General features: G+C 42.1%; 1 protein-coding gene across 9 annotated transcripts in view; it reads right to left on the reverse strand.

The window, feature by feature from the left end:
- LDB1 (LIM domain binding 1) overlaps positions 1-27,954 on the reverse strand; it is a 363,831-nt gene that overhangs the window by 147,264 nt on the left and 188,613 nt on the right. Inside the window, exon 1 of one of the 9 annotated variants that reach the window (XM_069239592.1) lies at positions 25,889-26,351. The exons of 5 other annotated variants lie outside the window; for them this stretch is intronic. The gene's annotated coding sequence lies outside the window, so the exon portion shown is untranslated. Of the gene's footprint in view, positions 1-24,662; positions 24,686-25,888; positions 26,352-27,954 lie in introns of those variants that run through there. 3 more of the 9 variants (XM_069239594.1, XM_069239595.1, XM_069239593.1) reach the window with 3 other exon arrangements.

Genomic DNA, 27,954 nt, shown 5'->3' on the forward strand with positions numbered 1-27,954 from the left:
GTAGCCAAGTAGAGGATGCACAAGAGCCTGGACACAAATCCATTCCATTCCATTCACACAGCATATCATGAAAAAAATGCATCCACACTGTGTGATGGCGAGGAGCAAAACCAGCCGTAGAAACAGTCAAGGTTGGTTGTAATTAGGACAGTGTGTGTTTTTATGGGACACAGGCTCCAGAGGTGAAGTGTGCTAAGAGCACCAAGAGCACCAGCTGCTATCACAAAAAAACTGAAAAAATCATCAGGGGAACAAGAATATTAGCCTCTTGGGGCCTGTCAGATGTATTCACTTCTAGAATGTGATCAAAATTGGAGTTTGCGCTCCACATAAAAACAAGAGCAAACCATTAACAATAGAGGGCTGTAGAAACTGATTGTACTGGAGGAGGTATACACTCTTGGTCTTTCAGCAGCAACTGGTTAGCAAGTACATATTTAGTGCTTCATAAACTCATAGGAAAGGAGTCGATTGCCTGCCTAACTTCGTTAGAGACGTTTTTCAAACTGCTAAATAACTTACTGAACCTAGGCTGGACAGCACACCACTTGAACCCACCGTGGCATGTTGCAAAGATCTAGTTAATTTATTTTGTAAAAGGATCAGGTATATTTATTCATTATTCTCTGATATGTCAAGGGATCCAGAACTTCTCTGCACCTTTAGGCAATCCAGGAGCCCTTGAGAATCTCTACCGGCCTTTCCTGCTATTAGTGCAGAATATCTTTATACACTTTTTAGCGCGGTTGAGTCAGGTTTGATTCTTCACCCTGCCCCCCCTTACATTCTGGAGCACGGGGCAGAGCATGTCTTCTCAGTCCATCAGGAACTTCTTAATCTGCCCTTGAAGAATGGGACAGTTCCCCCCTCATGGAAACACTGCAGTAGTGACACCTTTGTTAAAAAAGCCTAGCTTGGATCCAGTACTTCACAAAAACTACAGATGTGTATCTCTAGTATCAGGAATGGTAAGCTTCTGGAGAAGTATGTGAACCCACACCTACCACTGTTCCTAGAATCTAATAAACTTCTCCACTCTACTCAAACTGGCTTTAGGCAACAACATTGTACCGAAGCAGCACTATTGGTGGTATTAGAAGAACTTAATGATGCTCCTGGACCAAGAAGGCTCTGCAGCAGTCATACTCTTGGACCTTAGACACTGTAGACCGCTCAGTCCTCATACAGAGACATGTAAATGTGGTTTAAAGAGATAGCGTGCTAAAATGGCTTTTATCATTCATTGAGGGCAGGACATTTCAATTGTTAGACAAAAGTTGTTACTCAAAGATATTTCTCTTGCAATATGGAGTACCTCAGGGCTCTTCATGGGGCCCAACTCTTTCCAATCTCTATATGCGTCCCCTGACGGAGATTGGATAAACATTTGGGCTCTTAACAGTCACATATGCAGGCAACATCCAAATAGGACTGTCCATCTCTTCAGAGCACTGTTCGAAAGTACAACTTGCGCCCTGTTTGAAGGAAGAGGCAACATGGACGGCCAAGTGCAAGTCAATGGTGACAAAACTGAAATCAATATGATGGGCAACAACTTTTGGTTGTCTGGCCAGACTTTTTAGGAAATACCCCTATTTCTAATACACTTATGAAAAATACAGGTGACTGGTTAGACAATACACCAGCCACGGAATCCAAAGCTAGGAAACTCTCTGCCAGTTTGTATGGCCTACTTAGAATGCTTAGGAAAGTATTCTATCTTCTTCTTTCTCCCCCCCCCTCACCCACCCCACTCCCCTCCCACACATTGTACAGGCATTGGCGAAGTCATGACAATGGCAACTCCCTCCGTTTGGGCTCCCCTCGCTACGTAGTCAAGAGGCTACTGGTAGTACAAAATGCAGTGGCTTGCCTTCTGACGAACATTCAGAGACATCAGCCAGTACGGATCTCACTGGCAGCGCTATACTGGCTACCAACTGAACAACAAATACAGTTCAAGGCCCTCTGCATTGCTCAGAGGGCGTATCTCAAAAATAAAGCCCTTAGTGGTTACAATCCTTAATGAAGCCTTACACTCCTGGTAGGTCTTTGATGTTGGAGAACTCATGTCTATCCCAAAAATGTGTATAATGAGATGTGGAGAGCACTACTCCTTATTTGACCCCTAAACTATGGAATTCTCATCTGATTAGGCTGCACAAAATTCACCATGAACCTGCTTTCAGAAAGATGTTAAAGGCCTCGCTTTTCGTCAATGAGACTGACCCAGGGGATTTAAGTCCTCAGACTTAGTGCTGGATTAGTGCCGGTTGGTCATTTGCACTGGGAAGCCCAGAATCAAGTGCTAGGAAAATCAAATGGTGATAATATAATGTGTAAGTGCTCTTTTCTTCAGATGAGATGTTAATTTGCTGAACAAAATGGAAAATGTGTGTAATATATGTAGGTAAAAGGGCCCTTAAACGAAATGTTCATTTGATAGCACACGAGGAATAAAAATACTATTACAAGTTTCATTGAATCTCTCTAAGATACTGTTTGGGACTGGTTACTGCTCCTTAGAAACGAAGCTCTTCACTGCAAAGCCCAGTGGCCTGCTCCGTTTAGGTACCTTTAACCATAAGTCCAGCACAAATTCAGAAGGAAAAAAAAATAGCTTTTAGCCCTAGCGAGGAGAGGAAAGCAGCGTAAGAGTGTAATGTAGAAACCAGCTAGACATGATGTAATTTGCAGAGGTAATAAACACTTTTTCTGAATCATGTTGTATAGTCAAAGGCCTTCAGTAATCCTTTGGGGAGATCCACCAAGAATACACTTGGTTACTAAATGTAATCTTTAAAAATATTTCTAACAGTGGGCAAGAGTGAGGGGGTGGGGGTGGGGGACGGGACAGTGACACTTGTTCAGAATTCTATCAAGCTAAGAGTAATGTGCTAGTGTGTGTGGTTTTAATTGTACGATCTGCAACCTGTGTCTATACACTTTTTAACAGATTGCCAGTGTCACTTGTAGCAAAGTCCGAGTCCTTTTCCCCAGCATGTAAACTCGGTACTTTTAATTCCTCGCCTGAAAGCCACTATCTTGAATCACAGTTAGTACATACATACCTCAAGGTCAGCCCCAAATGCAAGAGGGCGGGCACGTGACATCATGGCAGACTTCGATTAGAAAAGTCACTTTCTATGGTCTGATGAACCATATGGTCTGATGAAGCAACTAAGGACGTCCAACCCTCAACACAGTGTTGTAGTGCCTTAAAGTTGAACTGTTTTGATGGACCAGAGTGATAAAGCGCAGACAGCCACACCTATTTAGAGGGGTTTTTGTACAGTATGCATGGAAATGAAGTAAATTAGGGAGCCTTTTCTGTCAAAGAACTTAAAATAGTAGATGCTGATGTGGGACCGCTCTCCTTAAAACAAGGAATGTGAAATGAGGAGGTCGCGCTGATGGAACCTTTTAGAGATTGTAGACGATGAGGCTGGTTCGGAAAGAGGAGTCATTAATTTTTAAAACCTCCAGGCCGTCTCCGCAAAGGAGCAGCTTCTCCCCAGAGTAAATAACTAAGGGCCAGATGTAGCAAAGGTTTTTCCCCATTCTGTGTCTATGGGAAAAAGTGTTCGTACATATGGCCCTTAATGCCCAACATCAACCGCAACAACTTCAGCAAGAAGATGGTTTATGGGCTGTCCTGCTGCTGGTCTTCGTTTTTAACATATAATTGGAGGAAATGCTCGACATCGACTTTATTTATGGCAAACAATACTGTTCAACTGATGACATCATTGTACGCTTGTACGCCCCTCCTGAGAGGGTCCTTCGGGTGCCTGCACTGCATCAGCAACACGGGACAGTCTATAGTGTGGTACCTCTGGACTATGAATTGTGTTGATCTTGTGACCCACACGACTAAACACAAATAGATAATATACCATAAATAGATGTGTTGATGCAAATGCCTTGGCGGTTTTATAAAATTTCAGTACCTCACATGGGGCGGTCATCCCACTTTATTCATTTGCTGAGCTAACCCGGTAGTTACTCGAGTTCAACTTCTTGTCATCTACACATGCACTGATCTTGTAAGTAAAAATCTTTCTACGAACTTACTGTCTTTCCTTAAGATCGTTTTTGTCTACTATGTACTTCATAGGTGGAATATATGGTGGAATTTATCGGGCAAAAGTGACCCAAGGCAAGGAAAGAGGGAGAATGCTATTTTTTTTATTTATTTTTTAATAAGGGAGCTTTCTGATGTTAAAACGTGCCTATATAAAGAAAATGACGGCATTACAAGTTGTCTTGTCGCATGCCAACCTGCTCTTCCTGCTTCTGTGTTTACATTTCCTGTCCGCAGCAGCACTGAAAACTACAGTGCGGGAATGTGTGTTGCCTCTGGTCAGACAGGCCCCACTCTCGCGTTGTCATGCAAACCTTCAAGAAGGCCAGTGGACCGTAATCTCTCGTCTGCCTCCTGATGACGTCACAAAAATCCCAAGGCCCCCAGCAGTTAAGAAAGGAGGGAGCAGCCCAACATGTCATGGTTGGAACCACAGCTCTCAGTTTCTTCCAGTTTAGGCCCGAGCAGTGAATAGAGTTATTGCTGAATTAAGGCTCTGTTACTCCTGTTTCGATAAACATAAAAATGGCCTTCAGAATATGAATGGGAAAAACGGATTGAGCAAACTGTACTTAACCGGCAAATCTTTAATCTGCGTAAAAGGTTGGAAACACTGGCATGTTATAGGAATTCAAGTTCCCAGAATGGTACTTTTGTAATGATATTGCAGGTCACCTTGTGCTCACGGTGGCCTTGAGCCTCTGCATTATGAGGCTATTTCTAGTCACCAGGGAGGTGCACGATCTGACTTACTTGAAGGCACTACATTCCCATACAATGTATGGCTGAGTATTATCCTCGTAGAACATTCTTTATACTACTTTCTTACTGCAGGTAAACTAGGATGTCGGAACACTGTGCTAAGAACATTATGTTACACATCTCTTGTAATAACTATTTAGAAGTTACTATAGACAAGTAAAGTACATTCTCAGTAGCCAGTGACAGAGTCAGTGCTCAGATATGTGAGTTCCATTTCCTCTCAAACACCGAGGGATGGCGTGCCCATGTCCATGGGCTGCCCCCCACACACATGCCTCTTGTGGGCAGAGTGCCAGACCTGCCACACCAAAGCAGCACTTGACTGAGCTCAAAGGAAACAAAAAGGCAACAGACCATTTATTTCAGTGTGCACCAGTCTGACACTCTTTCCCTTTAGCCTGGGGCTAGGCGGGTGTTGTGCGGAGGCAACTAGGGAGTGCATGGACTACAGAAAAAACAACTCCAAGGATTGGCTAAGCCAATAGGTCTCACTCTGAGACTGGCTTTGTGGATCGTTTCTAGCTATGCAGTACAACAAATTATATCTGCGTAGCCAAATTACAAAAAAAGCCTATCACACAGTTGGCGGTGTCATTTTGTTAGTGCGTGTGCGCAATCTATCCACACGCCTCCCAAAAAATTCAGCCACTTTATATTTTTTGTTATTTGCCAATCCAAGTTGTAAAATTGAACGTTTTTTTTTTTTGACATAAAGCATAGCTGGGGAGAGTAACACAGAGCGTGCAGGTGGATTGGAAGCAACACAGGGGAGACGAGCAGCACAGAGGGCCGGGGTGGGGAGGAGAAGCAACAGATGACATAAGGAGGGCAGGCGAAGCAACACAAATTGGAGGTGGCGAGAAAGCAACAAACAGAATTACATGACAGCGAGCACAACAAACAACATGGAGGGATGGCGAGGAAAAGCACATGGGTGACAGAGTAATGTGGAATGCAGTGGGGAGAGAAGTGCACAAGGGAGACACCTGGAAACACCTGCACTTTCATGGAGTGTTTAACCAAAAAAAAAAATGTAAAAAGTAATGTTTGAAAAGTAAGCAGTGGAAACAAAGAAGCCAGACAATCAAAAGAAAGGGGCTCCATGTGAGGGAAATACACAAGATTGATTACCTGGGGCACAAAAACGCAGACAAATGAGTGACAGCAAATCCAACCAATGGTAAGCAATGGGCAGGGTCAAAGCTCCTGTTTGTTCATGCTAAGCCCACAACCTGTGTATCAAAACCAGGCAGCTCTGCTGTGTGGTAGGTTCGACCTAAGAGGTGATTCTCACTGAGAGCATACATGCCAACGTTTGGAACCTGGTAAGAGGGTGATTCTGGAAAAAAAATATTTGGGGAAGGGATTTTCCCCATTGATTTCTGCTGGAGCAGGTGCAATTTCGGTTGGGAGACAGCCAAAATAAAGCCATTTTTGCTTTAAAAAATCGGGAGTCTGGCACCTGAATCGGGTGTATTAGCATGTATGCTGGGATGGGATATGGCCAGCAGTTCAAAATGAACTGCTGCTATTGGAACAGTACTACGGCGGATTTGCATATGGGTGGCCTCTGGCTGAGGTCACAGTGAGCAACAAAAAAAAAAATATATATATATATATATATATATATATATATATATATGTAAATGTGGCCAGGTTAATTACCAGTGGATCTAGGTAAGCAATCCACCCAGCTAAATATTTTTGACAATCAAAATCTTCTTTAGAGCTCCAGGAGTGGCTCTGCGAGGAAGACATGTCAACAGTGAGCACTAGCTCATACTCCAAAATATTGCCAACAACAAAACCTGTGATTACATACCATGTACACAGGCTAAGCACAAACGCAAATGTATAGACAGGCTGCAAAACATCTTCAGCATATCAGATCAACTGCTCTATGTCACTTGTTACCACCTTTAAAACATGAATTTAGATAATTGCTAGTCCACAGCTCTATTAATCTGTTGATATGTTCCTCCTGCACTTTGAATGGACTGCAATATAATTTTGACGTTTTTGTGCCATTCGGTGGGGAAATGTCGAAATAATTCTATAGCATGATGGCAGCGGATCTGTGAAGTGGTGAAATCAGAAGGTCAGAACCAACCTGTGCCTAGAAAGGACACCCTGGCACAGCAACAGAAACAATCGACACAGGGAAAGAATCACCCAGCACAAGTGAAAACAACAAGGCCGGTATGAGCCGGTCCACTCATAGGCAGGCCTGATGAGCATAGGCACCGAACAGAGCCATACAGCTGACCCGAGCCGCATAGGGATGAAACAACCTGGACACCGAGGAGGCCATCATATAGAAGGAAAGCCATAGGGTGAATTGGGGAAGCGAGGACTGTCAGCAAGGGCCAACATTCGCATTAGAAAGAACTGACCCAAATAGTGACTGATCGGCACGATCCTGAACACTGAGGAATGGCCTTCTGCTACCATATGAGCAACAAGGCACAACTGTCTGGAAGGCAGAAGAAACATCTATGAACGACATCATTTTACTATGGAAATTTAAGCATGACAGAGACTTATTATATCATGCTCAAACCTACCACTACTCTTCTCAATGCTCTTCTAGAAAACATTAAAAGGAGGTTTCAAGCTTGTGACATACAGCTAAAACACATGCGCATACACACACACACACACACACAGCTAATGGGCACTCCAACTGAAAACAAATGTGAACAGAACGCTCACTGATGTAGAACAGGACAGGGTTAAACAATTTCTGAGAAAATGTGTGGGAACGCTAGGTTCAAGTTTACTCATTTCATCTATCTACACCAAACATATTTGATTCCGTTAAGGTTACATTGCTGGGAATCAGAGAATTTACTAATAGCTGCCCCAGATGAGGAAAAGCACATTGTAACCACAGAATATTGGCTTGTGGCACACAAGAAGGTCACGGTTAACTGGTACAACAACGCTGGTTGAGGAAAGCCACATTTAACCTACCATATGATGTATGTGCTGTGGGGGATATGCCCAGGCCCAGGCAAGCTAAAACAGAACAAAAAATTGTAGACCTAGCTTTGCTGTCAGCCAAAAGTCAGATCTCTAGTTGCTGGAGATGGAGGGGTGCATGGTGGTCACAGTGCTCCATGGAGGCTGTAATCAGTATGGGGGGGGGGGGGGGGGGGGGTTCCTTGACTCAGAAAACAGGGAACGCAAGTGCAGCTTATGCTTGGGTTCCACTACTGTTACAATTCTTCAAATGGGGTTTGTAACATTAACACAACATGACAGACAAGATATAAGGAGTGGCCTCATCAAGATGGTCATATTGCAGTTGGTTGTACAGCTTCTGTCCCGAAATAAATGTACAGCATGTTTTGGGGTGTCAATGTTAATTCTGTTATCCATCTTTGAAACATCTGACGACTGCAACAGCTATTGAACAGAGGAACAAGACGACACAGGCTAGTTTAACACACACACACACACATACACACACATACACCAACCACACATCCACCGAGGTCAATCACCAGCTTACGAATGATTTTCTTTTTAACAAACAACACTGACATAAACATAATGACTCTTAGAAAAACAATACCAGAAGAGTGTGATCGATATCACTTTTCAGAGTTCATCATCATATCTGCAACAAACATCTGCCGGTAAATGGGTAAAGGTTTCCACCCTTCCCACTAGCTCAACAGAGCCTACTGTGACCCAAATATGTTAAAAACACTTCCTGCGGACTTCCCAAATCAGAAATAGCAGCAGCTAATCATGATGCAAGATAGGCTGCTGCCCAACTCGGGCTGGAAAACCCTGCATAATCAAGGTCTGCTTTTGCACGAGCAGAGCTTTGGTTTTCTGAACACAAAAACAAGGGCAAGTAACCATGATTGATCAATGGCAAGAAAAGAAATACTTAAGTGTCTGATACCAGGGAACCCACATTAATTAGTCAAAAACCTGATTTTGTACACGCTTTGGAGGGAAAACCTACAAAGTAGGAAACAAACGATTCAACTATTTCAGACTGAAGGAGAGGGGAAATATTAGCGCAGTTCAGTGCCGACTTCACTTAAAATACAGAAGTGATTGGTCAATGCAATGTATAGAAGATTATCCTGCCTAGGTGATAGATGCATAGTAATGCGAATCTCTAAGAGTAGAATTGTCAATTATTGCCAGTCAGAGGGCAGTGTTTCCCCAGTTTATAAATAAAATGGGAAAGGGTTTTTTTTTTTTTTTTCAAAAAAGGGTATGACTTGAATAAATACTTTGATTTGGAAGGCAAAACTACTGCTTAATGCTAACTGCTTTTGGCTGCAGCAGTTATTGTATGCCGGCCTCCATAGGTCGAGTGAACAAGTCACAGTATATGTAGAAAGTTACTTCTCATACAGATTCTTCCACAATAAAAGGCCAGAAAATGTAAATGAAATGTTGCTGGCTTTGAATTTAAAAGAGTATTTTAAATGAGTTGTACAACACCCAGGCACCTCCCCTCGCTCGTCCTGCCAATCTTTATATGAAACTGGCAGTAACAGCAGGGTCGAACATGCCAATATCACATGTCCCTGTCCTAACTAAAACAACTGGCTACAGATTACCACACATGTACCACCTCCGGTCACTCCAGTTCACCCAATCCCACCCACCACTATGAAACGGGGCACTCCTTACTGCAGCAATCTCATTCTCCATGCCCTCATGAAAAGGTGGTCCACTGACCCTTGCGGATCACCACCTTTGTGACTGTATGCAACTGGAGTGAGTCACAATTTATGACCTCTCTTATGAATATTAATTAGGTAGACCGAATTATAACCCACCCAGATTCAGAATTTTACAAAGTGACATTTTAGTACATAGTTTGGTTCACAAAAAAATCAATACTGATTGCAAACACTGGATGCAAATTGCAACCAGTATAATGCTACATCGGGCCTTATGTACATGAGGGAGGTCGTCGCCACCAATGTGAGGACACATTAATGCTTAATTTGGACAATACTAAATGAAGAATTATGTGATACACGGCACAAAGCAATTAAAATTTCTAAAAGAATAAAATACTGCTGCAGGATATAGTAATCCAGAAAAGAACAGTATTGTGCAAATTTACTTTGTGTAAGTATTATGACTACTCTGAAGAGAAAACTATTTTGCAGCAATTGAACACTGCCTTCTAAAATTTATGTTCAAAACATTTTGAAGATGACAGAAACCAACAAACTAGTTTCTGTAAAAAAATATTTAAAAATATTAACTGATCTTTAAGAGGTAAAGCAGAAACTTGCAACAGTGTGGAGCTATGCAATGTGGGCACTTAACTCTACACATGAGCTGTCTATCACCAAAACAAACAAGCAATGAATGGCTAAGCTAATAGGTCTGGGTTGCATTTCGACCACTAACAAACATACAAAAGCCTGCTGTGGTGAAAAACACAAGTATTGTTGTCTGCATCATTGCATCTGTGAGATGAAGAATCGAATGTGTGAGAATTCAATGCACTTTATGTATGCAAATTAGTCCTTTACGCATTGCAATGCAAGCACTCAACTGGAGCTGGAAGGATACGCCAAGCAGCAAACAGCATGAGGTGAAGGAGCAACTCTTTTAGGTGGAGCCAAAGCCAACTATGTGTATATTTTGAACCATAGGTAACAATATTTAACAGTCAACTGCACTATCAGGCCACAGCTAAAAAGGAAACTATGATAAAGACAATTTCTCTCCTATAGATGCTTCTTAATGGAGAAGGATATTAGTTTCAAAAGGAAAATGGCTGAAATGTGTGTAGCTGAAAACTACACATCTTTGTGAGAGAGTTGTGCCACAAAAAGCTGCCAACATGGGCTTTATTCCTGGAAAACATATTTAGTAGGATTTTTCACAAGAGAAATTTGTTTACAAGTTAGCGATTTTTTTTTTACTTTTCTTCCTGCCAGCTTGGTTGCTTTCAGTGTTTTTCATTCGTCTACTCTAAAGAAGGGGGAGAAACACGTATAAAGTTAATTAACACCCAGTTCCCTATTCTTAACACTAGTAACTTCAGCGCTTAATTTGTGCTTGTTGTTTCCGGTGCTGAGCACCGGCACTTATTTGTGAGGGCCGGGGCTTACTCTTCTGCCTCAAGCATTTGCTGAGAGCAAAAGACACATATGGGAAAGAGGAAGAAGGAAAAACAAAAAAGCGTCATAAAGGGAGAAAGTAGAAAGTTGCAGGGTGAGCTGAAGGGGCAGGGGTGGCCGTAAATGGATTGAAGAGGCCCGAGATGGCTTCAGGATTACGCTGCCTCAGTATTCAGTGCTGGCAGATTTAATTACAGCAGCCTCGTGTTTAAGAGAAGGGCTTTGAGCACCGGCACCTCTTTATTTTCAAATTAAGCACTGAGTAACTTACAGTCCTAATGCCACTGTCAAAACCTTTGCTAATTAAGAAAGTGTAGGATAGTTATTGTGCGGGATAATCTTATCACGAGGCACAGCCACTGCCCTCACAAAGTACTAAGCAAGGCAACCCTCATATTGACCGCACACAAACTCACAAACAATGTCACTGGCAAAATGTTTGAAAGTAGACTAAAAATCAAAAGCAGCACATAGAATCAGCAACTTCATATTATTGTCCCTCTCAGTGAGAGCGCCGTTTATTTATTCAAACAAAATCATTCATACTCTAATTTCATGTTTAATGGCGAAGTAATTTCGCAGCAAAACTGTACAGATTAAAAGCTATGATGTTGCCAACAAATTTAGGCTCAGACAATTGAATCCTCCAAAGATAACCGGATTCCTGAAGGCGCACTTTTGGAGGTTTTACATTCCCATCATACACACGACAAACATCTGAAGAACTGCAGGGCCACCGATGTGTAGGTCAGAGATGGTGGCCAAAGGAAGTGCAAGATGTAAACCGAACACTCGTGAAAAGGAGGAAACGAAGGAAGTCAATCAAACAGATAGCAGATCTGGCAAAGGCGATTCTAGGAACTGCTACCAAATGAGAATGAAAGAGCCTACAAGATACTGGTAAAGAACAACCAAACACTAACAAGATGGCAAGAGAAGCAACCATGCAAGCAATTCCAGGTGTTAGCCTGCAGGACATCGACACATACCTTTTTCCACTTAAATATGTTTTCAAATTAAGTTCAGTATCTTTGTTTTCGAAATATTAAGCAAATCAACTAGTTTTACTATAACCGAAAGATAGCCAGACTTCAATATATACATTTCATACTGCAAATACGATATACTACTAAAGGCATATAGCCCTTAGGCAGATATGTACTTCATAAGGCAAATATAATTAATGATGATAATAAATTATATGCAGATCTGCGAGTCTTCGCACGTGATCACATTTCTAATTTTACAAAAAGTGACTTTGAGGGGGGAAAAAAAAAGTGCAGGCATTTCCCAAGTTAAAAAAATAAATAAATAAAAATATATGTATATTTTCAGTGGATTCACAATCCAAGTTTTAGGTTTTCAACCTTTTTAATCGGGGTTCCAAAACTTTATCCTGATTTCTTTTATGGATACCTATAGGACTCTCTTGTTGAAAATGATTGGACGCAACCCAACAAAAGATAAAGGATTGAGAAAAGCATTTGTATTCTCTTATTACTAAAAACACCTGAGGTTCTATCAGTTAGACTTCCCACTCTTAAGTACACATACTATTTATAGTTTTGCAATGGTTACAGAAACAATGAGAAAAAGAAAATATACTACCTTCTATAATGCTGTGTGCCCATGTGCTTACACTTAAAAACATTTATATTTTGAAAAAAATAACCACAGCATATAACTTTAGTAGAACAGCACATGTGCTTCTTTCCAGCCAGGTCTAACCTCAGAACATGTATGCAAACCTTTTTTGGTTTTAATGCACGTCACAGCCAACTATATCCTTGCGCACTGTGAACACAAACAACGTAAAAGGGTTATTTCAGAAAAAAATGATTTTAATAGATATGTCACCGGTTTGAAAAAAATATGAAAAGAGAACACAGGGTACACCATGTAAACAGTTACTGAGCTTGTACAAGACCTATGGAACAGACGTGCACCGTCCAAGGTGCTGAATATTCATAGCTCCAAATTGAATATGCATGTAAACCACCAGTGCTTCTACTATAGGGAAACAGTGCTAAGCAACTGGGGTGATGGGAAGGCAACCTTTTCAATTATACAAGATTCAAGTAATGTAAGAGACCACTGCACTGTTGGGGTGGGCCGATATGATCCCACTTGTGCACAGCCAGTATCACGACGAAAGAGCTGCACGTCTCTGTTTCCTACTCTCCTAAATTAATTCAAGTTCACTCTACTGTTAGGAAGGCAGGGCTGGTCCTGAGCACGTGACCGCCTTACATTTCTCCTGACCGATTACAGTAGCCAAATCACATTTGTCACACTCTGTGTTCCTCCACTAATTTAACATCTTTTGTAGATTGCCTGTTTTTAACTCGTGTACTTTCCTGCATCACTGCCCATTAAGGTTCAACCATCTACCGTCTGGTCTTTAATGCCTATATATGCACCCTACTGGGCTTTACAATTCATTCAACTTTACCTAGTGGAACTTTGCAGAATACACCTAGATCACCATAAAATTCAAACACCTTTACCCTTCTTCCTACCCTCACCTGAAACTCATATCACATGTGAAAAACGGGCAACGTACGACTTCACCACCATCTGACCATGGAATCAAACACATACCAACCACTTCCATGGAATAAAAAACTGGGTGTGATGATGAACTTTAGTGAGTCCCTGGTGGCATAAATAGTCACGTAAAGAACGTTCCTTCTACACCATGCAAACACTAATCTGCATCTTGGACTCCATCACAGGGTTCAAAGCACCATATCTGATCCTACCAAGCATAAGCCAATAGATTGTACCACGGCACCCTTCTCTACATCCTGCCGATATCCAGAATGTGGCTGCACTGGCTGGCCATGTACAGCTCAGTAAGGTCCATCTGCATCTCTCGCTGGGCCATCTACAGAGTCAGAGTTACCTTCACAGAAATAACCAACAATAGTATTTCCATTGCTAGGGTCTCAGACTTTGACAGGCCACATTTTTAGTCATCCCTTCCTTCAAAAATAGAAGTGTGTGTCACTTCCACAGTTCTACGTGTAGATCAGAAAAACGTTGAACTGGGAAGTTGTAAAAAGCCGCCTCGGTTAACTATCACAGAAATAGAGACCAGGAAGGTGCAACCAGCACACAAGTGGAAAAAAGGATGAGGCAGTTGTGAAAATCAATGGTGCGAAGGAACCAAGTCTACCAAGACAAGCAAAATGTCTGTAGAAACTTTGCACAGCACTCAAACCATCAACAGTCTTGAAAGGTTTAAAACAGTTACCAAAACTGCTCTACTGCCACTTATTCAAAGCGTTATACTCATGAAAGCAAACCCTCCTGATAATTGTATGATCCCTTCAGCACATGAATCATCCAAACCCTTTCATCATCATGGGTCCTCACCCAACTTCGGCTGTTCAACGAAATTCACCTGTCTTTGCCATCCTTCTACTTAACAAACCTACTGCTGATTCATGTAGTACAGTCAATCACCACCCTGACTCATGTTCCTTTCGCCTCTAAAATATTAGAATGACATTCCTCAATACCCACAACCTAATTAATCCTTCAACCCTGCAGTAGATCCCACTGATCGGGTGAGCTTTCTTCCGCAGCTTGTACTCGATGGAAATGCATCTCAGTACTACCAAGAATCTAGGGTGAGCATTTCACACTCTTCAAAGGGAGCCAATTGAGAAAACTGAGAACAAAGTCTTTCACAGCAGTGTTTCCCTCTTACGCTCCCGACACTTCTCCCAAAAGCAAGACAGACACTTTTTCTGTGGAAACATACTCAATGACAAACTCTGCATTTTGGGACCTGAAAAAATGTCTTCTAAAAGAAATGGGCCAACTGAAAAACATAAAATACAGTTAATTTAATTAAAAAAAAAAAACAACTATGAGGAGACTAGCAGTTACAAATAACCTTAACCTGGATCTCTGTGGCAAACTAGTTGAAATATAAAAAAAAAAGACATGACCTAGGCTGATATTCCAGAGTCACTGCCTTCCCATTGCTTCAGGGGTTCATAATGAAAGGACTGTGGAGGCCTCATTATCGGAGTTGGAAAGCAGGAACAGAGTCCCATCCTTTGGAAAGCAGAAGAACCTTAATGCCAGAGCTACCTATCGGGACAGCGCATGAAAGGCACGAGCAGTTAGGTGGTTTCCATTAAAGCAAGCATTTGGCACCGGATTATGAGCCGGAGGGCTCTGTAACAGAGCAGAGAAGGAACCAGTTTAAGAAATACACTTTGAATAAAGTCACTGCCAAGGATTGCTTACACCTCATGCCACCCTGGGCACCAGGGCCAAGGCGATCTACAGAACGCCGTTTATTGCAAGAGATGAACACATTTAATATTCAAACGCACTCACTGAGGGCAGGAATTTTTTTATTTAAAAAGGGATATAAAAGTGGTGAACAGTGCAAAAAGAGGACAATTCTACCTCTCTGCTGCTGCCTTCAGCTCAAAGGTGAATGCACATTTCAAGTAGCTCTTCAAGCTGCATGGATCAGCTCTGAGCGGAGACGCTGCCACCACCCAAAGGTGCTCACGGGTGAAGGAGCTTCAGCAGTATTATGCATAAATGAACCTCGACCTGCAGGTTGAACGGAGAATGGGCCATTATTACCAAAATTACAAATTCACTTCAGTCCAAGTACCATCATCATTTCCGGCGTAATCGCAGGGGCGAGTAGTTCATGAGGCGCACAAAGTGTGTGCAGAGTCAAGCAGTGACCTTCTGAAATGCAGTCAAAATGTCAGACTGGGCATCTGGGGGTCGCCCCATCAAAGCACGCCTGCCTGCCAAAAGAACCTTCCGCGGCATCCTCGGCCGCTTTGCCCCAGAGACCCAACAACACAGGCGCAACAGGATACAAAATAATCAAACGGATACACTACTGTCAGAAAAGGCAACTTTATATTCAGACAGAGGGCTAACGCGGTGGACCACAAAGGCAACTGAAGAAATGTTTTGGGAGCGCGGGTCAAGCGGGTGGTGTTGGCGCCGTAGGAAAACACAACATTTTAAATGTAAAGTGCATTCATTTGGGAGGAAAGGCAGCAACTAGAAAAGAAGAAACAACTAGGTTCGGTTTAGCGCCTGACTGCGCTTCCAGCGCTCCGTGTTTGTTAAGGTCACACATAGGATAAAATGCACCAACCACATAATGCGCTTAGTGGGGCCTGATGTACAAAGGTATTTTGCAGTCACAAAGCCTGCGATTTGCAAAATCACAGAGCTTGAGACAGCATATTTATTTTTAACAATCTTCAAAAGCCCTATTATTATTCGGGAAAGTGTTCCATACTCATAAAAAGGCTTTTGCAACCCTTTCCTAATCACAATTAGGAGGTGGTGTTAAGGAAGCCACCCACTCCTCCTTGCGGGTCACAATGGGATGCGCCAGTGGTTTCTGGGCATGGAGCATTAATCAGTTACCGACACCTATGATGTGCAGACGGGCCCCTTTCTATTTGGGAAGGCTTACCCAATTTTTAAAATGAAAGGAGTAGCGGCAAAGCCAATGGTTATGGCCATAGCGGCAAGCCTTTTGGCTTTGTCAGTGTTCGTTTTGTCATAGTTTTTGTAAAACTTTATTATTGGGGAACTGCTGGGAGACTAGATTAAAAAAGGAAACATTGGCTAAAAGCAAAACTTTTTTTTTTTTTTGTCTCAAAAACACAAATTGCTATAATGGTCCCTGGCACTGAAGGGAATCACTGTGTGTGGATGTAATCCTTGTGAAAGAATAGAATGCCACAAATCACAGAGGCTAGTTAAAGGCTGAAGAGGGCTGGCCCAATGCCCTATGCTACATACAATAGAGGTAGAAGGAAAATGTAAATGAAACAGCAACAGACCAATGAACGAAGGCTTAAAGAAAGCCATTATAAGTATACATATGATTATAGTAAAACCAAGAGGACGTGGCAAGCGCCAGACCTAAAACAAAACACTCCTCAAATGCGGGAGAAGGCAAAAATGGACTTTAAGAGCACCCCACTGTGTCCAATTCAGAGTATGGTAGAGGTTTTCCTGGAAACATTTAATCCCCTTAGAAACAAAACATTGCATTACGCCTTTGCTCCAATTTGCAAACGGAGTCAAGTGCTTTGTACAGATTATTCCCAGAATGTATAAAATACAAATGCAAGTGTCCCTTTTGAAAGTAATGTTGCCTTCAAATACAATGTCCTGAAATGATATGTAAAGAAAACCCTTATATTGTTTAACAGGCAAGCAATTCTATGATAAAAAGTCTAGGGCAGTGTTTCCCAAACTAAGTCATGACCCTGATTTTTGGTGGGTGGTCAAAGTCCAAGCAATAAATAATCTCTACATGTAGCTCGTCACATTTGCTGAGCTTCAAGGATGGCAATCAGATATCAAACTATGTCTTCTGACAAATTGCTGCCCAAGCATGGGGATTGGCGTTTACAAACTTCTCTCTTGCAGTCAGAGAAAGAAAAGTAACATAAATTATGTGACAATCATGCAGAAGTGCAGGGAATGTGAAGGAAAAGGCTGTAAGATTTTATTTTTCTGTAACACACGACAAAATGTAAACACCTGCAAATGAACTGTAAACATTCATCAGTTAGGAAAGGAAAAATGAATCACATTGCTTTTGTAATCCTGAAAAATGATTGAATAGTAGCAACACAAATCAAGAAAATTTACTTGGTGAAGCACAAATGTTATTCCCTGAATCCTGCCACATATTTTAGTCAACCTGCAATGCAATGATACACACACTACAGCAAGACAGCTTATGTCTGATTGAATATAAAAAAAAAAAATAAGAGTGTGGAATTCCTATCGACCACCAGGACCTACTGTTTGGGGTCAAGGACAACAATATTTTAAGTTTATTTTGTCCTTCAGACAACTAGGCCTAACCCTCCCTGCAGCACAAACCCTTTGACTTCCAGTTAACAGGGAAGAAAACTGCAGTTGAGGTAATATTTGCGCTAGGGCAGCTCCTTCAGAATGGCAAAGGAGAGTCACCCCCCCCCCCCACCAGCTGAGCCAGAAGTTGAAAGATTAAACAATATGTAATTATGGGGGGCAGCTGTAGGTGAGAGTGCACCCGAGTGCCCATGTTGTTTGGCCGGCCATCTTAGGCCAGTCAAACATACATGCGCACTTAGGTTTCTCCAACCCGGTTGTATTGAACAGCCGGAATGTAGAAACTGCACAAACCCCAGGGTTGTGTCTGAGCAGCAGTCCAAGCCACTCAGATCAATCCTAACGCAGCTTTCATGCTTGATGCTGCTTTCATGCTAGGTTTAACATGAAAGCAATGCCTGGACTGCTAGGGAGCTGGTGTTGGTGTCCCAATCAATGCTGTGACACCAGAAAAAGAGGAGCGAGGAGGCGGCGGTGACGGGAAGAGGTAAGTGGGTTTTTTTTTTTTTTTTTTTTTTTAAATGATCAATGGATAGAAATAGATTTTTTATAAAAACAAAATGCCTTGGTTAACACCAGACCTAATTAGGGGCCCAATTCTTAAATAAAGTCACAAAAGTGCATGCATGGTGTATGTCTTTGCATTAGTAGCTTTCATAAATGCACATAAATTTAAGAAGTAGACCAGGAAAAAGTACTCCTAGAAAATATTTGTGAATTTCATTTTAGTACGAGCAAATATGCATTTGCAGATTTGTTTACGCGAAAATCTATTGAGAATTTACAAGTTCACTTTCCCTCCAACCACTTTTTACCCATCCCTGGAAGAAGTACATTTCCAGCCTTTCTCTGTATGGGAAAAGATTAAAGAAGATATGGTGAAAATCCTTGAAACTTGCAAGCTAGTAGGTTTTCACAGACTCAAAAGTTATTCCAGCCCTGAAATGATTCCTTTACTGCTTCCTCCAGCGCCAGTATATAAATCTGCAGAAAGGTGGCAAAATAAAGAAATTTCTATAGTAGAGCTTAGAATTGTTAGTATTCAAGCTATACTATAATATTAGCCCTCGCACAATCAGAGAGGCTATTATCAGAGCTTTACATAATGAGGTTGCTACCATGATTTGTCGCTGTACTACATGGAACCAATGGGACAAGTAGACTTTTTTTTTATTTATTTTTTACAGGACAAGTAGATTGATGAAGCAACTGTCCCATAGACAAGTAGATATTTGGTTAAATTCCACAACCCTTTAAATATACACAAACATTGACAAAGCCAATACGTCTCTGTTTAACATGCTAATGGATGAACCTTTAGAACATCAGAGGGAGACACAGGGGAAGGACCAGAAAGAGCAGAGAGGGCTACTTGTAAAGTAGTACTTTTTGTAGTTCAATGCAAGCACTTAAGTGGTGAAAGGAATTACAACCCGAACGGAATTGTCAAACCCGTAGTTGGAAGATACCCAGCCCTAGGGGGACATAATAAAAGCAAGCCATGCAAATCATTCTAACACAACATGAACATCACTCTGCCAAAGTCCGAGTCAAGAACACTGTCTAGTGCAATTTCTATCTAATTCCTTTATGAAGAGCGCTACATGTCACAGTAGTCTACATAAACAGTGGAATATTGTTCCATCAGTACAGGCACTGAGCTGCAGTTTTTTTGTTAGGTAGATGTGCACATGAGATCAGGCAAAATGGTGTCACTGAAGCGACCTTCTGCTCCATGCTGGTTGCTGTAGTGGGGAGAAGGAAGCAAAGTGTCAATGACGGTTGAGTAGAGCAGCAGATGACAGTGCTGACCCAAGCATATATATGTGTGAGTGAGAGAGAAAAGGGGGGTGGAAAGAGAAGAGAGACCCAGTAGTCCTCATACACTTGAATAATCTGAACCGCAGGTCACTGCCAGAACTGTTGGACACGAAATTCATAAAATCCTTCCCCTTCTCTCACTCAGTCACCTTTCTCTCCCTGCGGCTTCTCTTTACCCTGGCCAAACCCTTTTTCCTCCTCTTATCCACTAATACTACCCCCCCTCAACTCTTCCTCTGCCCTTACTCTTCTACCCAGAACCTGCCTAAGTTAGATACTGTTGCATTTATCACTACTTTAAATTATCAGTTCTACATAAGACATTTTGTTGCATTTAGTATTAACCAAAAAGGTACATCTATACCTTCGGTGACCATGAAGCATAGAAATCAGCTAAATGAAAAAAATGTATCAGACCTAAAGAGATACACCACTTACTCTGTGTATCCCAGCAAGGGTTTAAAAATTCTCTGTAACTATAAAGTGAGCCTAAAACCGAAGATAAGGGGCTCTCGAGGCACCCTCACCTTGTAGTACAGTGTTGTATATTACATAAGGATTTTGTAAGTGTCTCATTGGGGGGCACTATAAATTAAACACAACAGGGTTGAATAAGATCAAAATTGTTAGCATTCTGTTTATCTTCGAGTACCCTCTTTCAATGTGATACATTGAGAGCACTGCTGAGTAATTATGTACTTTCAGAGACAGCAACTTCAATATATTGAAGTCAAAAAATTAGTTGTTCTTTCAACCAACATTTTAAATATGGGTGAATATTATTTGCTACAATGTCCACAGTCCGTCAACAAAGGCTATTAACACCACATAAACAAAATGCTCAACTCGTTAATGCCTGGATAAAGCAATCAACAGATGAAATGTGACCAGTTTTACTTAGCTAAGATTTTGAAGATGGGGTGCTCACCATAAAAAGCACGTTATTACTATTGATCAGTGTGAACTATAAACAATATTTTGTTGAACAGTATGCAGGAAGTGGAGTAGGATGTGGCCAGAGTGGCAAATACATAAAATATTGGAAAATCTGCAACAATAGTATGGGATTCTGTGATCCCTTTATAAATGCCTGTAAATAATGTATTTATAATTAGCCAACTGTGACACAACAGTCACTGATTACATATATAAAAGACATCAGAACTCGACTATCATAATTTATTACAGTTGAGTTCTGATGTCACAATGCCTTCAAATCGGACCGGCAGACTGGGTGAAAAGCAGGTCAGGTCACGGAGCATAACTGATGCAGCTGTTCAAAGCACAGACAACAGAACACTGATTTTCTTTCTTCTGCTCTATTTTTTTAGCTTACGATGACAAGCATAGAGAACATATTCATTGAGGGCAAGAAATAAATAGTTATAGGAAAGCTGGAACATTTCTGCATGTTTCTACACAGTCCGAGCTACTGCAGTTTTTATTTATTTTTTAACCAAACTGTTTCTAATATCTGTTTGCAACAAACATCTAACAGGTTTTTGATGTGTTCAATTTTGCAATAGAGGTTTAATTGTTATTCTTCATGTTTGCAGACATGCTTACTCTTTCATATGAAAGAGCTACACACCAAAAGTTTAAGTGGTTTGTGGGAAAGGTGATGGTTTGACCATGTATTATATGGGATAAAGGTACCCCTGATGTACATGGTAAGGATATTACAAGTCACCTCGGAATCCCATAACCTTACAAAGGAACTCTGCCTTCGCCCTTGTTCCTCTAATTGATTATGAAACTCCTAAGTGACTTGCAATATCCTTATAATGCACGGCAGGAGATACTTTATCCCATATACAATTCCGATGAGCCTGCCTACAAGACATATTGAGTCTTTTTAGTGTCAAAAAGTATCAGCCACAATCCACAACATTTTACATAGGGGGTGTTTCATGTTTACAGTGGTGTGTAGAGACAAATCTATTATCCAGGTTAGAAGATCCTCAAAACAGGTGGCTGACCGGCTTGTGCCATAATGGCTTTCACCACTGCACCAGGAGTCTTAAAAGCAACTGGACAAATGTATCAATATTAACAATGGTGTTTAAGAATTGAATGCTTGAAGGCCCACACCCTCACAGGGGGACAGGTTTGAAACAAAGATCAAGAGTTAATCTATTTTTTTATTATGTTTGCTTGGAATGACAAGGCTGTGTGACTCATAGTTCTACAGGAGCATATGCTACCTAGCATCAGTTAGAGAAATATGCATCTGCCACCAGAGGTGTAGATCTTACGCTCGAGCACCCTATTTGCCTCACCTTTGTGGTACCCATTTCTGTTAGGTCTTATACAAGTTAAATTGATAAAATGACAGAGCCATGAAGTACTTTAAGTAGTAATTGATATAGGAATATGTGCTACAAAACCCAACTGTGTGATGGCCCAGTGTTCACTTCCAAAGACTCACACCTAGATGCAAGGCCTGGGATAGAAAGAAGTGGTTTAGAGTAAACATGCACAGTTAACAATAAGGTCACTTCCATCTCTTGACAATACTAGCTAAACTTTGTTTAGGCTGTATTACCGCCATTCTCAATAGAAGGTCAGGACAGTGAACTTCTGAGATTTTAACACATTGGTGCACCATCGATTCAAGGTACCACACAATCCTGAAGGACTGAGTACTAGCAGCATACATTTACAAATCCAATTGAAACACTCACTCCACAAACCTTAACCACTCACCATGGTTTTACATGGAGGCATGCTTGTGGCGAACGACAGGCTATCCCACAACTAACAATATTAGTGTTAATTTTGACAAACATTACAATGAGTATGTCTTAAGTGTATCAACTTGTAACATAATGGACGATATGAAACATAAAAAGCTGTACTTCTAGGTGCATGATACCAGGAAACTTTGGTTGTGAATGACATTACACTGTATATTAATAACAAAAAAACAAAACAAAAACAAATGTTCCTGTCCTGTACATAAGTCCCTCTTTCAAATCAACAACAGACTCACTGAACTCAGGTGTGATCACAGGAGAACTCCAAAAAAGACACTTTTCTTTGAAAATTAAAATTATCTTTAAGACAAACAACACTGCTCAAGTGCACGACAGCCCACCGTACTCCCAATCCAACTACCCAACACCTGCTTCTCTTACATAGGGCAGTACACCACCAATGAGATTCTAGATGCCATCAGGTCAAAGGCCTCTTCTCATCCATGATCATTATGGCTGGAAAAGCAAAAACAAACTTACCATCAACGGGCAGAAGATGGCATCATTACCGTTCGGTGGTAACTTTCAAACTGCTCATCTTCTATTCCAATGACCCAACCTAGTTTTAAGCTCATCATCCCACCCACCCCCCTGAACTACGGTCACCCAAAACCTATGTGCTAAAGTTGACAAGAACCTATGCTTCAAAGCTCAACTCAAAAGTGTCATCAAATTATCTAATTAGGCCTGAGAAACCCTATGCCAAAACTACCTTACCATCTGTAACTTTCATGGTCTGGGTAGTCATCCTCTACAGGATCGACTTTGTTACATCACTCTGAGTCTGTCTCATGTCCTGACCAAGAAGTTTCATGCCACAGAAAAAAGCAGCCAGGCTCACTCAACTGGAAATCCCAGACAGCATCAATATAGTCCCTAAAGACTTTATCCTAGACACTGGATAACGCATAAATCTCAAATTCCTCTACATCACCCAGAAGGCCCATCATGGGGACGGGATCATCTAGCACACCGAACAGGAAGCTCACTTCTCCAAAATTACCTACAATGGCAGGTGAGGTGGTTGCAACTTACCTGCACCTGTCCAAATGTTGGGGAACTGTCCACCAACATCCCTTGAACATCAGCGTGATCTTTTCAGGTTCAAAATGAATCGCCAGACAATTGTTTATTAATATTAGACAAAAGCTCTGAGTACTTGTTGATGTCTTATTGATCATTAGGGCCAATTTATCAAATACAGTGATGTTGAACTTTATTCAGTGACACCTAAAACTGCAGTAACAAAATTGATCAAACAATGCCACACACTTTCACAACATAATATTGAAAAACGATTTACAGTTTATAAGACTTGAACCACTGAGCAGGTAGTATTAAAGACTGGTTACATATCTTCTGAAACAGTAAACTGAATGTTAGGAATTGTGTACCGAGACTGTTAGTAAACAGTCTAACCATTGATTTTATTGGTGGAACATACAGACAGATACTACTCGCTCCAAGATTTCCCAAAGGATGAGAAAATTCTCCCATGAGCTATAGAACCCTTGGCCTTTGTCCACCGAGTTGTAACTATGGAGGAGCAGTAACTTTCTTCTGAATATACACCTCTGTTCTAGTGTATGAAACTGTACAACAAACTGGAAAACGTTTCGTGAAAATGTATAACAATGACAAACTGGGACGAGAGACGAAACTTGGAAAGAAACTCATGGCACATTGTTTTTGTTACGTTGTTAATTATAACTTCAAAGAAACTGAGGGAATTTCCATGTTTTCTTGCCTCATGTCTGTTTCATTCAGAACTAAGAGTATGGATAATATGCAGGAATATCCTTACGTCCGGGCCTATTCACAACACCACTTTTCAAGCATGTAAAGTACGTACTCGTACGCATTTAAGAAATGGGCCGAAACATTTAAAACTGGCCTAAAATGGGAACATTCAGTGAATATCCATATACAATTAGTGCAAACAGAAATGAGTGTGCCCTCTTCACTGTTGTACTAATGGGATGTTGGGTGTTTCATGCTCACTCATAAAGACATGTAATAGGACGTAAAGTACACTCCTGTACTAATACTTCAAGTAGTTAAAAATGCCTTTGTAACTCAGCAGCACCGTTTTTTCTAACTTAATCCCTAAAATGAGACATGGAATTCAGTCCATTAAAAGAGGCATGGATTGGACAGGGTTAAAAATCACGTGGCAAATAATGTAATATGGTGGTCACTGAATTAGGTCACCAGCACATCACTCACTGTTTCAGTCCTGCGATGAGCACAGGCAATGAGTTGCAGAGTTGGTTTTCTTCAAATGAACATCCCAATAGCAACGAAAGAGAAGCCTATGACTGGAAAAAGTAGTGTCTGTTGGACCTGAAGTCATGTCTCTGAAGCCTCTCAAACTGGGTAAGAGGGGAGGAGGGCGAATCGAAGACTGTGCAGGAAACTGTTCAGGCTGAGGTAGCCGCATTCAGCAGCCGTCACTACTTACAGTGGCGGCACCAGATTAAAAGAAAGACCGGAAGTGACTATGTCAGGGTGAGGTGCTGGGCTGCCGGTGGTCACTGGCTTCGCCACAGCTGCTCTACAGTTTACATCGGGCAGAATCAAAACTTCTTAATTTCACAACATGCTGAAACTTGGTTTTGTTTCAAAACACCACGAGCCAATCATCGCAGAAATTATGAGGAATACGTGAGACACGTGCTGTTCCAAATGGGGTTTGACACAGAGGAAATATACACACACAGAGACTACTATTATACCGTAGGTCCATTCAAAATACACACACAGAAACAACACGAGGTGCCCAGCATGACAGCAACTGGGAGATTTGTAAAGAAAAAAAAAGCCTCACAGTAGGAGAAATGTAATGCACATAAAAAGACATATTAACCTGCTTTGGAGAGGCGTGTTACATATTTGCACATTTTTATCTGCCATAATGGGAAACCCCACACCCACCAACACTGGTATCTGCTACTCGAGTGCCCTGCCACCAGCAGCCTGAAAGTTGCCAGGCCATGTTTACAACTCAGCTGCGTGCTTCCTGCCGCCAGGACCGAGCAAAGCTCATTCATATCAAGAGAAAAGGAAGGGAAGTGCAGGGGATTCGACTTTATTATTTCACTTCATCCCATTTCCGGGCTTTTCGGGCCCTTGAGACAACAACTGTGTCCCGTCATACACAAACCTCTTCCCCCACTTATCTGGAACTGCCTTCCCGGCGCCCCTGTGCTATCAGGAACGCACACTCGCCCATCTAAAATAGCACTAGCATCTGAAACAAGGGAGAACGAACTCCTTTCTTGTTTTACGTTAACTCTGCTATCCCTGCGCACAAAAAGCACATGCAATTTCACAGGCAATCCCTTCAACACCCAGCTGCACGCGCCTTGCAGCTGCAAAGGGACAATGTGAACAGCAAAAATACAGGCTTGGTTTCATGTTTAAAATAAATACGTAAACACAAAGGCACTCACCTGAGGGGGAAAAGTATCTAGATCTTGATTCTGTGGGAGCTCTCAAAAAATGTTAAAACATTCAAAACATGTCTGTCTTTCTCAGTCCCACACAAAAAGAAGTGAAAAAAATAAACTAAATAGATAGATATACTGCTGCTTTTAGAACACAAAGGCAGAAGCTGTGGTCTGGAAGGGTACAGGGATAGAAGAGGTTGCGAGGAGGTTTCAGATGAGGCCTAGCAGGGCTCTGCCGCCCGAGGAGGGGGCCGGGGAGCAGTGGAGGGTGCGGGGAGACCTCTCTTTGTTTGCAGGGCTCTCTCTCTGCTCTGAACAATGGCTGCTGCCGGCTGCCCACAGCTCCCTTCCTGTGGCTGCCTCAGCACCGGCTCGGGCGGCTGCTACTGTTCTGTGCAGGCCCTCTGTGGGGGCACGGAGGACTCACATACACACACTGTCTCGGGCAAAAAAAACATAAGAAGCTGCCTTCCCCGGCAAGCCCGTCCCCTTCCCCCTCCCCCACCGAGCCGACAGAAGGAGGAGGAGGGGAGACAGCCAAGGGAAGAAGGGAGGGGACTGAAGCCGCATAGGGCCACGGAGAAGACACAAAAGGGAGAGGGAGGGACTCTCTCGCCTCCCCTCAGTTGTTGGCTTTACGAGAAAAAAAAATACAAAAGAAACGTGCTTTAGAAAGAATCCCGCATTCTGCTGGCAAAGAGGGTTCTGCGTGAACGTACAGCTGTGCGCTCCGGCGCTGGGAAGGTCTGTGCGTTTATCAGCGCCTGCTGCACTAGGGGACACATGCAGAACATCACGCAAGACACTTGCTCTACTGGAAAGAAAACAACAATATTCCCAGGCCTTTTCGCAGAGTTTCTTTCTGCTCCACAGTATAAGTTTGCCGCCTTCTGCAGTAGCGCCCATAAAATAGCGCACTGATAGGGTTTGCAAGTCCACGTGAAAAACAATGTTTTTGTGACCTTTATTTTGTCTCGAAATATCGCATTTAAGCATAACGTTCTTTTATAATATAATACAAATAACGTTGTGTTTGCTGGACGTGATCCGAAATCTAGCGCCGTTATTGACACGCTCCTCAGAATCTTAGGCATCTGAATGAATATTCATAAACAGGAGGAAAGGGGGGGGGCTCGACTCCCCGAACGTATACAGTACAGAAATGGGAGGGCGCCGAATAGCCGACGAGCGGTTCACACAACTGAAAGTCCCAGTATAAGGGAGGTGGGGGAGGGGAGCCCCAGCAGAAACACACAGATGTGCTTCTTTACAGAAAGTGCCTAGAAACATAGCACTGGGTTCCAGCTGAAACACGTGTGTGGTTTTATTTTTATGACCGAGAGAACAATGTGTTAATAGATTAAACGATGTATATTATAACCGCATTACATGTAGTCAGATTACATGTAGTCAGCACAAACGCTGAGTTGCATCCACCCAGTAGCCACAGGGGAGCAGCCCACGCGTGGCGCTGGTTCCACACAGCCCGGGTGTGAAGCTGGGGGTGGCCTCATGACAACAGCAGAGGGGACATCTTCCAGTCCCTGGACTGAGAGTGTTGGTACCAGCTAGGAAGAACTATGGAAGAAATACAATTACTTTAGATCAAGGGAAGGCGAAAGGAGGTTAAGGGAACAATATTTGCAGGGAAACTGTGAAGAGGCAGAGTTTCTGGCCCTCGGTTCTCTCCAGGCCCAAGTGGGGAGGTCGTCAAGACAGTAGAGTGACCAGAATTTCAAATCCAATAATCCCGAACATTTTACAAAAATAGAAAAATGACTACAACTTTACTTCAACCGAGAATAACAGAACGACAGTGCTCACCGGCATAGGTTCACAGAGAACGAGGCACCACGTGAATACATTTAATGCAATTTTAAACCCAGTATCATGCATGTTAATTAAATTAAACCGGCTAACGCGTCATGCCTTGGTACACATTAAAAAATGCCTCCCTCTGTTTTTGCCGAAATCTGCAAAAGCAAATTGTGCAGATTGTCTGCGGAGACAACCGGGACTTTCCTGACAAATCCAGGAGCGCCTGGTCACTGCACATCACAGTGATGCTT

The sequence above is a fragment of the Pleurodeles waltl genome, chromosome 6 (assembly GCF_031143425.1).
Source record: "Pleurodeles waltl isolate 20211129_DDA chromosome 6, aPleWal1.hap1.20221129, whole genome shotgun sequence".
NCBI classification, from domain to species: domain Eukaryota; kingdom Metazoa; phylum Chordata; class Amphibia; order Caudata; family Salamandridae; genus Pleurodeles; species Pleurodeles waltl.